The sequence below is a fragment of the Moschus berezovskii genome, chromosome 2 (genome assembly GCF_049115385.1).
Source record: "Moschus berezovskii isolate FMDL1 chromosome 2, NW_MosBer_1.0, whole genome shotgun sequence".
Classification (NCBI taxonomy): Eukaryota; Metazoa; Chordata; class Mammalia; order Artiodactyla; family Moschidae; genus Moschus; species Moschus berezovskii.
Genome location: NC_142461.1, coordinates 108,020,573 through 108,036,230, shown reverse-complemented (window position 1 = coordinate 108,036,230; position 15,658 = coordinate 108,020,573). Strand labels below are relative to the sequence as shown.

General features: G+C 36.9%; 1 long non-coding RNA gene across 1 annotated transcript in view; it reads right to left on the bottom strand.

Annotated features, from left to right (window-relative positions):
* Positions 1-1,300: 1,300 nt before the first annotated feature.
* The window catches only part of LOC148778581 (uncharacterized), a 38,686-nt gene continuing 24,328 nt past the window's right edge, over positions 1,301-15,658 (bottom strand). Inside the window, exon 3 of the long non-coding RNA XR_016038838.1 lies at positions 1,301-1,371. This is a non-coding gene — a long non-coding RNA (uncharacterized LOC148778581). The remainder of the gene's footprint in view (positions 1,372-15,658) is intronic.

Sequence of the window (15,658 nt, the reverse complement as noted above, 5' to 3'; positions counted from 1 at the left end):
TATGATTACAGATAGAAATTAAATTTTTTACAGTGGCATGCTATGTTGTATATAAAAACAGAAATATAATGTACATATCCAACTTATATAATGTTTTAAATCAATGTTACCTTAATAAACACACAAAACAAAAATAAATAAGAATCATTAATATATTTCATTTAAAATTATTAAAATTTGACACTGGGTCCCCACAATACAAAGTAGTCAGAAATTATCCACTTTCTCAAGTTATCCCATCAGAATGAACCATTTTTAACCTACATTGTAACTCAAATTTCCAAATGAATATTTTATGTTCATTTATTACTATAATCTGTTTATTATTGAATTGTGATGTTGAACTTGGTGTTGGAGAAGACTCTTGAGAGTCCCTTGGACAGCAAGGAGACCCAACCAGTCCATCCTAAAGGAAATCAGTCCTGAATATTCACTAGCCAGCTGATGAGAAGAACTGACTCATTTGAAAAGACCCTGATGCTGGGAAAGATTGAAGGCATGAAGAGAAGGTGACGACAGAGGGTGAGATGGTTGAATGGTATCACCGAGTCAGAGAACATGAGTTTGAGTCAACTCAGAAAGTTGGTGATAGACAGGGAGGCCTGGTGTGCTGCAGTCAGTGGGGTCCAAAGAGTGGGGCGTGACTGAGTGACTGAACTGAACTGAAGCTATTTAATAAGAGCAGGCTTATTATGCCGTGCTTTTCTAGATTTACGACTCTAAACAACTTGGAAAATTCCTCACATATCCTTTTGCTCATTCATACCAACTGTCATTTTATTGAGGTCACAATTTTTGACTAAATTTTTTTACTGTACTTGGGAAAGTCAGGGAATGAGGTTCTAAGAATTTTAGAAGGATTGCTCTTTAGTGGTCCTTCTAAACAATGTGTGTATGCTGTAACAAGAGATACAAAAGAAACTTAAAAATTTGCTAAATAGGTATACATTCCTTAACAAATTCAAAATGAAAATGTATAGGAATGCATAACCTTTATTTTTGTGCTAACAGTGTTATCCTTTAAAAAAGTGAAGAATACTTTAATGAAAAATGAATTCTGTACTAAAAAAAATTCTTGTAATTATCCCCAATTGAATAAAATGATACATTTCTAGTATAAATGAATTTCCTGAAATCTTAAAGTGATCATTTAAATATATGTATTTATACATGAGCATTTTTCCTTATTATCCAATTACACATTAGCAGTAACAGCATGGGGAACAGTGTTACAGTTACATCCCAGATCTGAATAACTATAAAAAGGATAATGTATACTAACCTTGAGATCTCATGAATGCCAGTATCGTTGTGGACACGCTATGCCTCTGACAACATCTTTTCAGTCTGTTGATATCTCCTTATTTTTTCCTTAAAAAAGACAATATGCTTCAATATGTTATATAAGGTTATATTTTCAAGAAGTAAAGTTGACAACAAGTTGTAAATATAATATGACAGAGCAAAATCAACAGGATTCTTGGAATATAAAAATAAGGCGTTAAATTTAGAACTGAATGATCACATTGTATATAAATTAGTGCAGAAAGAATATCCATCTTAAAAGAATGTAGTAAATTTCTAATCATTCATATGCTTTCATTTATTTGTTTACCTGTTATTCAATCAACAACTGTTACTAGGGACAAAAAAATTAAAGGCACTTTATCTTAGCAATCAACATCACACTAAATTTAAATAACTTTCTAGTCCCCAGAGATTCATATCTTCAAGAAACAAAAATAAACAAGAAAACCAACCAAAATATTGTAGCTAGTTGATGAAAATCATAATAAATATTTATTAGGATTAGTGAAATAATTTAAAGAGATGATAAAATCCTGGCAGTAATTAATTGCTTTTATTTTTCCAGTCTAAAATGTATCATATATAATCACTTTTTCTAAAGAACTAACAAACCTTCCATTCAAATTAGTTAAGATAAATCATTAAGTCCATATACAAATATAAACTTTTTCCTTAGACATGACGTAGAGAAACTTGTGAACTGTGGTTCCTTTATTGTGCTTGCACAACAGCCAGAAATGAACTATCACTGATCATAGCCAATAACAATAGCTAATGTAAAAGGACTACGAAGGGATTATTGAATGAAGAAATAGACTGAGCAAACAACTTATGCTGATGTCATTCAAACAAGATTAAAACAGCAAAAATCTTGGAGAAAAAAGTTGTCTTAGGAAAATTATGTCTCTAGGAGCCTCTTTCTCTGTTTGAACTTTATGTGTACCTTCATGGATATACATTTTAAATAGCTTTAGAGCATACTAGAATACTTGCAGTACTCACAACAGTAGCATAGTATTATCAAATTGCGGTTAGAATTACAGAGTTAATAGAGATATTGAGTTCAGTTTGCTTCTGAGAAAGCCCAGATTCGGCAGAAGAATGAGAGATTTTGGGAAGATAGATTCAAAATTCAATTTTAAGTATAATTTAAAGTGTCTTAAAACCCTGTTAAGAATATTATGCATAACATGATGACATATTGAAGACTACTAAAGCAATAATTTACATCCCCTTTACACTTATTTTGAGGAATATTTCAGAAAATAACTGTCTTCTCTGTTATGATACATATCCTAGATTGCATGTCAAGCAACTAAGAACAAAGAAGCAAGCATGCCAACAGATCTCTACCTGTTTGTAATGTGTCTATTGAATATAGACTTTAAATACTTAAAACTGAAATTAAAATCAAATACTAAAAATATATTAGATGCTGATATTAATCTGTCTATAAATGTCATTTATAATATCAACTCTAATTTTCTTGTTAATGAAAATGAATCCCATATTATTTAAATGACATTTTAACATATTGTGGTATCATTAAGATTTTATCCTATAAACAAAATAAATTTTTGCTTCCATAAAAAAATGGGGAAACTTAAATATAAAAACAAATCAAGAGGCAAAAAAAGTGGAGACACTGCAAATCTAGTTCAGTTCTCCCTACTGTACAAACAGGAAAACTGGCTACCATTTATTTGTGATGCATCGCTAACACTAAAGGAAAAGACTGTTTTTTGACTACCAGTTGGAAAAATTGAAATTTAAAGCATAATTGCATTTTAAAACCAAATAAATAAAAGACCTTCTTTAGTCATTTAAGGTAGTCTATAGAGTAAAGCAAAAATATTGACGCAGAGTATATCATGAGAAATGCTGGGCTAGATGAAGTACAAGCTGGAATCAAGATTGCCAGGAGAAATATCAATAACCTCAGATATGCAGATGACACCACCCTTATGGCAGAAAGTGAAGAAGAACTAAAGAGCCTCTTGGAGACAGTAAAAGAGAGTGAAAAAGTTGTCTTGAAGCTCAACATTCAGAAAACTAAGACCATGGCATCTGGTCCCATCACTTCATGGGAAATAGATGGGGAAACAGTGTCAGACTTTATTTTGGGGGGCTCCAAAATCACTGCAGATGGTGATTGCAGCCATGAAATTAAAAGACGCTTACTCCTTGGAAGGAAAGTTATGACCAACCTAGATAGCATATTAAAAGGCAGAGATATTACTCTGCCAACAAATGTCCATTAAGTTAAAGCTATGGTTTTTCCAGTGGTCATGTATGAATATGAGAGGTGGACTATAAAGAAAGCTGAGCACAGAAGAATTGATGCTTTTGAACTGTGGCACTGGAGAAGATTCTTGAGAGTCCCTTGGATTGCAAAGAGATCCAACCAGTCCATCCTAATGGAGATCAGTTGTGAGTGTTCATTGGAAGGACTGATGCTGAAGCTGAAGCTTCAATACTTTGGCCACCGGATGCGAAGAAGTGACTCATTGGAAAAGACCCTGATGCTGGGAAAGATTAAAGGTGGGAGAAGGGGTCAACAGAGGATGAGATGGCTGGATGGCATCACTCAATGGACATGAGTTTGAGAAAACTCAGGGAGTTGGTGATGCACAGGGAGGCCTGGCATGCTGCTGTCCATGGGAGTTGCAGAGTTGGACATGACTGAGCGACTGAACTGAACTGAACTGAAAATTACATACCTGTAATTAACCAATAATTCAGACTGAGGCCAAGGGACCCTTGGTGATGGAAAAAAAAAGAAAATGGACTCAAACTCTGATTTGTTTGAAGGTCAAGGATGTAAAAATAAATTTGATTGGCAGGATTGATCCTAACTCAGGTCAGTCAAGTTCCTGAGAGGAAGTCATCACAAAAGTAAAATAATTTTAGACGAACAAGTCATATTCAAGGCCATGTTCCAAGAGCTGGAGATATGAGAATCAACACTAGTTCTGGGCACAGTATGCAGTGACTGATGCTGGAAACAATTCCAGTTCAGCACCTCGGCTCTCTGGATGTGACTAGGAGACACTGGCTGCGTGAGACTGTGTGAAGAACCATGTGTCCACAAGTGAGAAAGAATGTCAAGAGGGGTGGAGCTAGGATCCATCAATCAGTAGCGCTCACTTGAGACCCAGGCAATACGTAGAGGAATACCACCTAGATGATATAACCCAGGAAGATGCAGAGGCTCCTGGTCTTCCTCTGGAAGCCCTGTGGGCATATCTACATTCCCACATCTGTGGGAAATGCCACTTTCCTGAAATTCTATGTCTATGAGGTTATCATGCCTTAAGTAAGACCCCCCCTAGTGTAGCCTGTTATACTTTTCTTGAATGAGATTGCAATCCCATGGGCAGCCTTAATAATGACAAGTGACATCTGGGACTGATTTGTGGATACATATAACATCTCAGGAACTATGAAAAATATTCAAGGAGGGTGACATTGATGGAATGGAACATGGATACTATTGTAAATGTAATATCATTTGTCCTCACAAATCTTTTGTTGTGATCATCTAAAGAACCTCAGTTTCTGCTTATGAGTTCCATGAAAAACAAAACTGACATAAACATAAATTATTATTTTAAAACATGCACCTAATACTTACAGTTCACATCTGGTCTTTCCTCATACCTGGGGTTCAATTGAGAAATTCCCTGAGAACCATTTTTCATTTACAGAAAGTCTTGCAATATTGCAGGGGGAAGGTGAACACCACTTTTTCTAGTTCTAGGCCCTGTGGCTTCTTGGTTGCCCATACACATTACTGCAAAGCAACCTAAGATCCCAGAAGCCATTCGGAGTGGCAAGCGAGGGTCAAAGAACTCTCCCATGTTTGTCAATATTTTCTCTAAATGGTACCTTTAGCAGGTCAGTGATGCACCAAGCTCTTGCTAGGATGTTTTAATCAATAGCCATGCTAGACTTCACTGAGGTCATTGAAGGTCACATCTCAGTGGTAGCCTTGACTGAGCTATAAGATCAGTTTGTATTATTTTTAGTGGGTGATTCAGTGGTTAGATAGGATGAGATATAACTTGCTTACAACACTCTTTTAACTTGCTCCCATCCTTAAAATTTTTTTCTTGCAATTGTGTGGGGGTTTTTCAAAATAAGCTTGTTCCTCCAAGGATCACAGAGTTTGAGATCCTCAAGTTGATCACTTCTACATGTCTGGGAGCCTGGCTTATAGCACAGTTTCAATATGTCAAAAGGAAATATTCTATGAACACAAGTGAAGAAATGTGAATTGTCTAATCTGTGCTTCTAAGGTGATGATACAACTTGTAAGCTTGGTGCAGCAGTTTAGTTACATTTGCAACTGCATCTCAAAACACAGTATTGTGTATTTAATATGCCTGCAACCAGCAAAAGCATCTTTCACTCTGAAGGACAACTTCCTGACAGAAGTAAAAGGCCTAGGACAAAGGAATCTAGCAGGAAACACCAATCTGTCATGTACAGTTTGGCCCTAATTTTTTAAAGACAATAAAACATCACTGAAAATCACATTGATTCTATTTAGATTTATTTTTTAAGTAACGATACCACTTCAATTTTGTACCTACATACACCTGATAAAGTGCAATTATCAAAATACACGTAGTCCTTAATCCATTTTTCCTAACGTGCTGAAATAGTGAACAGTATCATATGACCAAAAAACTTTCTAAGATTATAATAGCACTTAGTCATTCTATTTCAGTAAAAGTGGACAAGAGTTACTGAAACAAATTAAATCAGTCCTAGTGGGCTTCCGTCTATGGGGTCACACAGAGTCGGATACGACTGAAGTGACTTAGCAGCAGCAGCAGCAGTTAGGATATTTATATATCAGGTTCACCATGGGATTCTTCCACTCAATCAGCTGTGCTTTCAAGCGTACAAAACAAATCTCTGAAATAGTTCAGATAGATCTCTATTTAAAGACATGGGGAAAGACGTAACTATAATTACTAGGAATCTGCAAGATCTAAAATAAAATTTGGGTGAAAATTTAGGTAAAAATTAAAAAACCCAAAGAAGTAGATAAATTCTAAGAAAACTGTAAATTAGCAAGACTGACCCAAGAACAGGTGCAAACTTGACTTGACAGATTATCATAAAAGAGATTGAAAATATTTTTCAGATTCCACCATTGCAAGAGCAGATAGCATCAATAGGGTGCAGGGAAGCCTTAAAGAATCTTTACAGTAAAAGTCTCCAATAAATCATACACTTCATCAGCAAGAAAGTTTCTTGACCTCTACATATTTTTCTCATCCCACTCACATTCACATTTCCCCACTTATTGAATTTAGGGTCCATTATTCATCATTGTGGTCTCTCCCTCACATATGCACTCACCATGATGGACTTTTTCCTCTCTTCTTCAAATAAATGTGACAAAAACGGCTAGTTAAACTCATCTCTCTTCCTACTATGAACATTCCTCTCATAGCTGAACAGATAATAATGACTAGAGAAAATGTAGGCTCTTGCAAGTGGGTCCTCAGGAGCAGTGTCTGACAATCTTATTATATTTCCCTTATTAATTCATGCTTCAACTCTATACCACAAAATGCATTTTTACTTCTTTTCAACTGTCCAACATTTCTTCCCATCTTTTCCAACTCAGTTTATGATATTGCTTCTAAGAAAATTGAAAAAAAAACCCTATTCAATTTCTTCTTCTTACCAAAATATTGTGTATACTCCTAACACTTGTACATGGAGTCAACCTTCAATCCTGTTATGATGGAGAAACTGTTCTTCCTCCCACTTCCCTCTCTTAAGCTTTGGATTCCATTTCCTCTCTCCAATGCTAGGTCTGTGCCACTTTAATAATCCCCTTTCTCTTCGGCTTCATCATTTCCCCCTCTTTTTACTGGATTGTTCCCATTTGTCTGCGAATATGCTGTAATGTCTCCAAACTTAAAAATAAAGTCCCTTTCCGTCAGCTTCCCCATCTCACTATCACCTATTTTTCTCTACTTCATTTGTACTAGCTTCCCAAGGAAGGTATTTTCTGTTTCTCAGATGTAATTACACACTGAACTCCCCCAAATTAGGCTTCATTTTCACAGTTCACTGAAATAACATTTATAAAGGTTATCAGTGAGCTTGAATATTACCAAATCCAGTGGTAAATTTTCAGTCTTTTTTTTCCTTAATATCTCAAGAGAGTTTGACTCAGATTTCCTGTCTTGAACTCTTCCTTTACCTGGTTTGTAGGATACCACACATAAGGTAGGATTTTCTCCTGCCTCATTTGCTGCCCTTTCTCAACTTCTGTGTCTGATTTCTTCCACTATACCTAACCTCTAAAGCCTCCTGTGAATTGAAGTTTGAGACTTTTCTATGTGACTCATAGCAAAGCAGACCTGGTCCTATGTCTTTAAATGCTACCCTTCATTTGTGAATCCCAAATGTAGATATGTAGCCTAAACCTCTTCTCTGAGCTTCAGATTCTTACACTCACTGCCTACTCTATAGGTCCACTTACATGGCTAACAGGCTTTTCAAATTTAACATATTAAAAATAGTAATAATAACAAAAGAAAGATAGAAAGAAGGAAGGGAGTGTGGAAGGAAGGAAATTGAGAAGGAAGGTAACATACTCCAGGCTTCCTCCCCTTCCTCCAGTCTTTCCCATTTCACGAAGCTGCATCACCATTTACCCAATGACTGGTGTTAAAAAAACCTCTTTGAGAAATGGCTAATTCTAGGATTGGAGCAGGTAAATATCATATGAACCTGAAGGATCTTACGGTGATGAAAAATAAGAAAAGGAAGGAAAAAAAGAGGCACAATCATGTCAGAAGGACATAAGAACTGAACCAAAAGAACTCTCAGTGGTCAAAGTTGGAATAATTTAAGCAGGAAAAATTAATGACAATATTAGATTATAACCCAAAGAATAAAATGAACATCTATGAGCCAATACTTATATAAATAAATGACTGAATCAATGAATAGGGGAGAAGGGACAAATCTTCCTTACATTAAACAAATTCTGTGATATGATATTTATGACATCACATAAAAATGCATATGTGTCTGCATAATAGAAAATTATTCAACAAAACCAAATTTGAAGCAGAGAACAGTTTTTGGATATTGGGTCCACATTTTTTTTTCAAGCAGAAACCAACTTTTAAATATAAAGTTAATTGAAGGGCTCTTAAATTTACAGAGAAAATAGAGAAAGGCTGCTAGAATTGATCAGATTCCCAGGAAATGCTTAAATTCTTACAGATGGTCCTAGGAACACAGTTAAATTACAGACTATGTTAGTCAGTGTACTTTCATGCTCAGTTGCAGAAAATAGAAATCAAACCTAAAAAAAGAAAAAGCAGCATCCACTGACGGGAATGAAAGAGGAAGATCTTTACAGCATTTGTTCCCTCCACTTTCAGTTCATGAAGCAGTCTACGGTATCTACCTTAATTATTTAGATTCTTTCTCATGGAAACCACACAGGGTTACTATTCTGCAGGGTAGGAATGTCAAAATGAAGTCTCGAAGGCTTGCTCGCACTGCCCTGATAACTTCCATTCTCTTAAAAAAAATGAGAAAAAAACCACCAATTTGTTACATAAGAATGTGTCCTTATCTTCTCTGCCACTATAAAATGTAAGAAGCCTCACCAATATTTCCCTGTAGAAAGTGTCCAGAACCTAGTTAGTACTTAATGTTTTTACATACTTTCTCCACGTTTCAGAAGTTATGTGTGTAGTGGCAGACAGATATGGGGGATATATAATTATGTAATTAATCTGTCCCCAAATCGGTCAGCTTTTAACATTAAGGAGCACAGCCTGCTAATGCCAGGTATAATGTGAGGATGAAGAAAAGAGGGATGAAGTCTAGATATTATATGAGAAAATTTTGTTAGAGATCTACCTGTTGATATACTTCATGATAGATGACAATAATAAAGTGATTTACCATAAAGTGAACAATGAATGAAACTTGAGTGGAGATTTTTACTAATAAGAGTAGACAAATGAAGATTCAATGCAGTTCAAGAAAAGTATTAGTGGAAAAACTGCTTAGGTTCTGGAGTACCAAAAAACAGAGGTTGCCATCATTTTTGTTTTCATCTTTCTTACTTCTGTGACTTTGGGCACATCAGTTTACTTAACATCAGTTTCTTCATCTATTAAATGGGCATATGAACTCCAGTTTTGCATTTTGTAGGGAAATCAGTGGTCTCAGGGGGCACTAGTGTTAAAGAACCTACCCGCCAGTGCAGGAAATGTAACAGATGTGGGTTCGATCCCAAGGTCAGCAAGATTCCCTGGAAGAGGGCATGGCAACCCACTCCAGTATTCTTGCCTGGAGAATCCCATAGATAAAGGAGCCTCGTGGGCTACATTCCACAGGGTTGCAAAGAGTCAGACACAACTGAAGCGACTTAGCACACATGCACACACTCAGGGAAATCAGTAGACAATCAGGAAATGCAATTTTCAGAGAAAGGGCAGAGAATGAATACAAACGAGTACATAGTTGACACACTATGAAGACATGAGCTATTTCACCATCTAAACTGTTGGAGACAGGGGTGGAAGAGACATCTTCTTGTCTTCAAGAATATAGTGCTAGGAAGATGTGTATGTCTACATGTAGGCAGATATCTTTCATAGATATTAAGGGAAACCCATAACCCCATATGCAGTGGGAGAAAGTAAGGCCCTCCCATAGTGAGAACAGAGCTAAGTCATGGGGGTGGGAGGATGCACTGAGATTGTTATCTGAGCCCTAGAACCATTTTTGCCTGATATGATCTCACCCATGTCTCTCTCAGTTACATGAATTAAGATATCTCTTTTTTGTTTAAGCCAGATTGCATAGAGCTTTTTTCACAAGCAATAAAAAGTCCTGACCTCATGTGACGAGTTGACTCACTGGAAAAGACTCTGATGCTGGGAAAGGTTGGGGGTGGAAGGAGAAGGGGACGACAGAGAATGAGATGGCTGGATGGTATCACCGACTCGATGGACATGAGTTTGCGTGAACTCCAGGAGTTGGTGATGGGCAGGGAGGCCTGGCATGCTGTGATTCATGGGGTCGCAGAGAGTCGGACACGACTGAGCGACTGAACTGAACTGAATTGAACATAACCATGACTATTAACTGAATATTTTAAAGAAGTGCTAGGACAAATGCCAAGTATTACCAGTAAGAAAAGCAATTAAAAAATGGATATAGTTATTTATTACCAGTAAGAGAAATTAAGTGAAAGTGATTGTGTTGATAGGTCCTCAGTGACCATCATATCTTAAATAGAGAATTTAAATACCAAAAATAAAAAAAGAAGGAAAGAAATCTAAAAAGGAAATTTCTTCCAGCTTTTTAAGATAGAAGAACTAGTTGATTTCTTTGATTTGTGCCTAGTAAGCAGACTACAAAAAAATGCAAATCAATACCAGATGGAGGCTATCAAAAAAAAAAATGGCCACAAAGAAACAAAAATGTATTTCAAATTAATCTGTAGCTACAATATGTGGGCTTCTAAACAGAGCAGTTTTATTTCCTTTTATCGTACCCCAATGTTGAAGATTTTTTTTAATAAAGTGGGTGATTTATCCTTTAACCCAATTGCAGAACAGATAAAGGAGACTCAACAAGCCATTAATATATATTTATTTGTATTAAAAACTAATATTTCTAGCTTTTCCTTCTTTCACGTTAAGTAATATCTATACTTTATCTTTTTACTGCTCCCCTGATTTAGCTGATTTAGTCACTTTGCCCTTGTGAAAGTCACTCAGTCGTGTCCGACTCTGCAACCCCATGGACTATAGAGTCCACGGAATTCTCCAGGCCAGAATACTGGAGTTGGTTGCCTTTCCCTTCTCCAGGGGATCTTCCTAACCCAGGGATTGAAGCTACGTCTCCCACATTGCAGGCAGATTCTGCACCAGCTGTGCCACCAGGGAAGCCCTAAGTGGAAAATAGCATAGGGCTTTTTTGCACCATTTTTATGTTATTACCATCTGTGTGTGTGTAAATTTCAAATATATTTTTGAAATATTTTATTTATTTTTTTAACCTTTGACCAACGTCTCCCTGTTTCCTCCATCTTCCAGCTCTGGTAACCATAACCCTATTCTGTTTCTATGAGTTTGCTGTTTTTTTAAATATCACATATAAGTGAGATCATACAGTATTTGTCTTTCTCTACCTGACTTATTTCACTTAGCATTAATGCCCCAAATTCCATCCATGTTGTCACAAATGGCAAGATTTTCTTTTTCTTATGGCTAAATAATATTCCATTGCACACACACACACACACACACACACACACATATATAAACACACCATAACTTCTTTACTCATTCATCCATTAATGGACACAGGTTGACTATTGCAAATAATGCTGCAGTGAACATAAAGGGTGTATATTTCTTTTTAAGATATGACTTTATTTCCTTTGGGCATTTACCCAGAAGTGGCAATAGGGTTTTAATTTTTTGAGGAACCTCATATTGTTTTCCATAGGTTCCTGGAAACCTATGGAAAACAATTTACATTCCTAAATGTACCAATTTACATTCCAGTGTAATGTAAATTACATTGGACTATACCAATTTACATTCTTACCAGTAGCGCACAAGGGTTTCTTTTCTCTACATTCTCCCCAACATTTTCTATCTCTTGTCTTTTTGATATCAGCTATTCTAGCAAGTGTGAGGTGATTTCTCATCGTTATTTTGATTTGCATTTCCTTGATGATTACTGAAGTTGAGCATCTTTTCATGAACTTGTTGGTTATTATACATCTAGAAAAATTCTATTCCATCCTTTGTCCAATTTTTTAATGGATCATTTATTATTCAGTTTCATGAGTTTCTTATATATTTTGGATATTAACTCCTTATCAGATATATTATTTGCAAATACTTTGTCCATTCCATAGATTGCTTTTCATTTTGTTGATCATTTTATTTGCTGTGCAGAGCTTTTTAGTTTGGTATAGTATTACTTGTTGATTTTTGTTTATGTTGCCTGTGCTTTTAGTGTCATATTCAAAAAATTCATTGCCGAGACGAACCAGAGAGATTTTCCCGTATATTTTCCTTTAGGAGTTTTGCAGTTTCACCTTACATTTAAGCCTTTGGTCCATTTCAAGTTAATTTTTGTGAATGGTATATGACAGGGGTGCAGTTTCATTATTGTTATGTGAATATACAGTTTTTTCAGTATCATTTATTTAAGAGACTACCCTCTCTTAATTGAGTGTTTTTGACTCCCTTGTAAAATATTAGTTGGCCAAACATGCCTGAGTTTATTTTAGGGGTGTTTAATCTGTTCCTTGGAAGGAAAGTTATGACCAACCTTGATAGTATATTAAAAAGCAGAGACATTACTTTGCCGACCAAGGTCCGTCTAGTCAAGGCAATGGTTTTTCCCGTGGTCATGTATGGATGTGAGAGTTGGACTGTGAAGAAAGCTGATCGCCGAAGAATCGATGCTTTTGAACTGTGGTGTTGGAGAAGACTCTTGAGAGTCCCTTATACTGCAAGGAGATCCAACCAGTCCATTCTAAAGGAGATCAATCCTGGATGTTCATTGGAGGGACTGATGCTAAAGCTGAAACTCCAATACTTTGGCCACCTCATGAGACGAGTTGACTCACTGGAAAAGACTCTGATGCTGGGAAAGGTTGGGGGCGGGAGGAGAAGGGGACGACGGAGAATGAGATGGCTGGATGGCATCACCGACTCTGTGGACATGAGTTTGAGTGAACTTCGGGAGTTGGTGATGGACAGGGAGGCCTGGCGTGCTGTGATTCATGGGGTCGCGGAGAGTCGGACACGACTGAGCAACTGAACTGAACTGACTGAACTGAACTGAATCTGTTCCATTGTTCTGTGTTTTTATCCTAGTATCATAGTGCTTTAACTAGTATGGTTTTGTAATTTAGATTGAAATCAAGAAAAGTGATGCTTTCAGCTTTGTTTTCTTTCATGGAACATTTTAAAAGTAACCTTGAACATTTTTAAGGACCTCTTGTGTTCATGCATGTTAAGTTGCTTCAGTCAAGTCTGACTCTTTGCGACTGCATGGACTGTAGCTCACCAGGCTCTTCTGTCCACGGGGTTCTCCAGGCAAGAATACTGAAGTGGGTTGCCATGTCCTCCGCACTTGCAGCTGGATTCTTTACCACTAGCCCCACCTGGGAAGCACATTTTATTTAAAGTAGACTCATAGGCGGGCTTCCCTGATATCTCAGTTGGTAAAGAATCTTCCTGCAATGCAGGAGGATCTGGTTTGATTCTTGGGTTGAGAAGATCTGCTGGAGAAGGGATAGGCTACCCACTCCAGTATTCTTGGGCTTCCCTTGTAGCTCCGCTGGTAAAGAATCTGCCCATAATTTGGGAGACCTGGGTTTGATCCCTGGGTTGGGAAGATTCCCTGGAGAAGGGAAAGGCTACCTACTCCAGTATTCTGACCTAGAGAATTCCATGGACTGTACAGTCCTTGGGGTCGCAAAGAGTCGGATACCACTGAGCGACTTTCACTTTCATACTCAAAGGTAACAATGATCTTAATATTAAGAAAAATATTTTTCAGCTCATCATATTAGAAGTTTGAATAAAAATAGGATTATTTTTAAAAGTCTCTAATAGGTATAAAAATATTTTAAAAACTTAGGGACTCAGCAAGAAAAATATACTGCAAGAAGAAATGCACAAAACTCTTCTGTGGGTAGAATGACAGTTAAATACGGAAAGATATCTGGTATTCCTGGAATGGAATTATACAGATGTCAATTTGCCTTGTGGCTCAAATTAACCTATAAATGTAATGTAACTCCAATGGCATAGCATGTAATGTAACTCCAATGCCATGGTTTGTTTGGTAGTTTGACAATATTCTTATAAAATTCAAGTAATAATTATGTGAGAATAACTAATATTCAGAGTATATCATGAGAAATGCTGGACTGGATGAAGCACAAGTTGGAATCAAGATTGACAGAAGAAATATCAATAACCTCAGATATGCAGATGAAACCACACTTTACGGCAGAAAGTGAAGAACCAAAGAGCCTCTTGATGAAAGTGAAAGAAGAGAGTGAAAAAGTTGGCTTAAATCTCAACATTCAGAAAACTAAGATCATGGCATCCAGCCCCATCACTTCATGGCAAATAGATGGAGAAACAGTGGAAACAGTGGTTGACTTTATTTTTCTGGGCTCCAAAATCACTGCAGATGGTGTCTGCAGCCATGAAATTAAAAGATGCTTGCTCCTTGGAAGGAAAGTTATGACCAAGCTAGACAGCATATTAAAAACCAAAGATACTACTTTGCCAACAAAGGTCCATCTAGTCAAAGCTATGGTTTTTCCAGTAGCCATGTATAGATGTGAGAGTTGGACTATAAAGAAAGAAAGCATTGAAGAATTGATTCTTTTGAACTGTGGTGTTGGAGAAGATTCTTGAGAGTTCCTTGGACTGCAAGAGATCCAACCAGTCCATCCTGAAGGAAATCAGTCCTGAATACTCTGGAAGAATAGCTGAAACTCCAATACTTTGGCCACCTAATGTGGCAGAAGGGGATGACAGAGGATGAGATGATTGGATGGCATCACTGACTCAATGGACATGAGTCTAAGTAAACTCTGGGAGTTGTTGACAGACAGGGAGGCCTGGTGTGCTGCAGTCCACTCAGTTGCAAAGAGTCGGACATGACTGAGTGACTGAACTGAATTAAACTGAACTAATAGAGTTCTTGGGCTTCCCTGGTGGCTCAGAGGTTAAAGCGTCTGCCTCCAATGCAGGAGACCCGGGTTCGATCCCTGGGTCGGAAAGATCCTGGAGAAGGAAACGGTAACCCACTCCAGTACTCTTGCCTGGAGAATCCCATGGACGGAGAAGCCTGGTAGGCTACAGTCCACGGGGTCGCATAGAGTTGGACACGACTGAGTGACGGAACGGAACGGAATAGAGTTCCTAAAGAGGAGGACAGAACTTCAAATAGCAAATATTATATTACTCAAGATATGATTTTAGAAAAACGGAAAAAATTGTTTATTTTACACAGTGTGCCAACACAATTTTCAGTTGGTCCAATGATCTAAATTTTTAATAGAAATTTATGAAAGTTTTAGAGGAGATTATTTGCGTGCAATTAATCTTGGGAGATGAGATCTGCCTAAACATTTCTTAAAAGCCAAATCCATGAGTATATTTGACTACATAACATTGTTCTGTGGCAAACATAAACAGAGTTGAAAGACCAGTGACTAAATAGGAAGGATCTTATCACATAAATGTTAATGTAATAATACTTAATATAAAATAAGAGAAAATCATGATATAAAAGA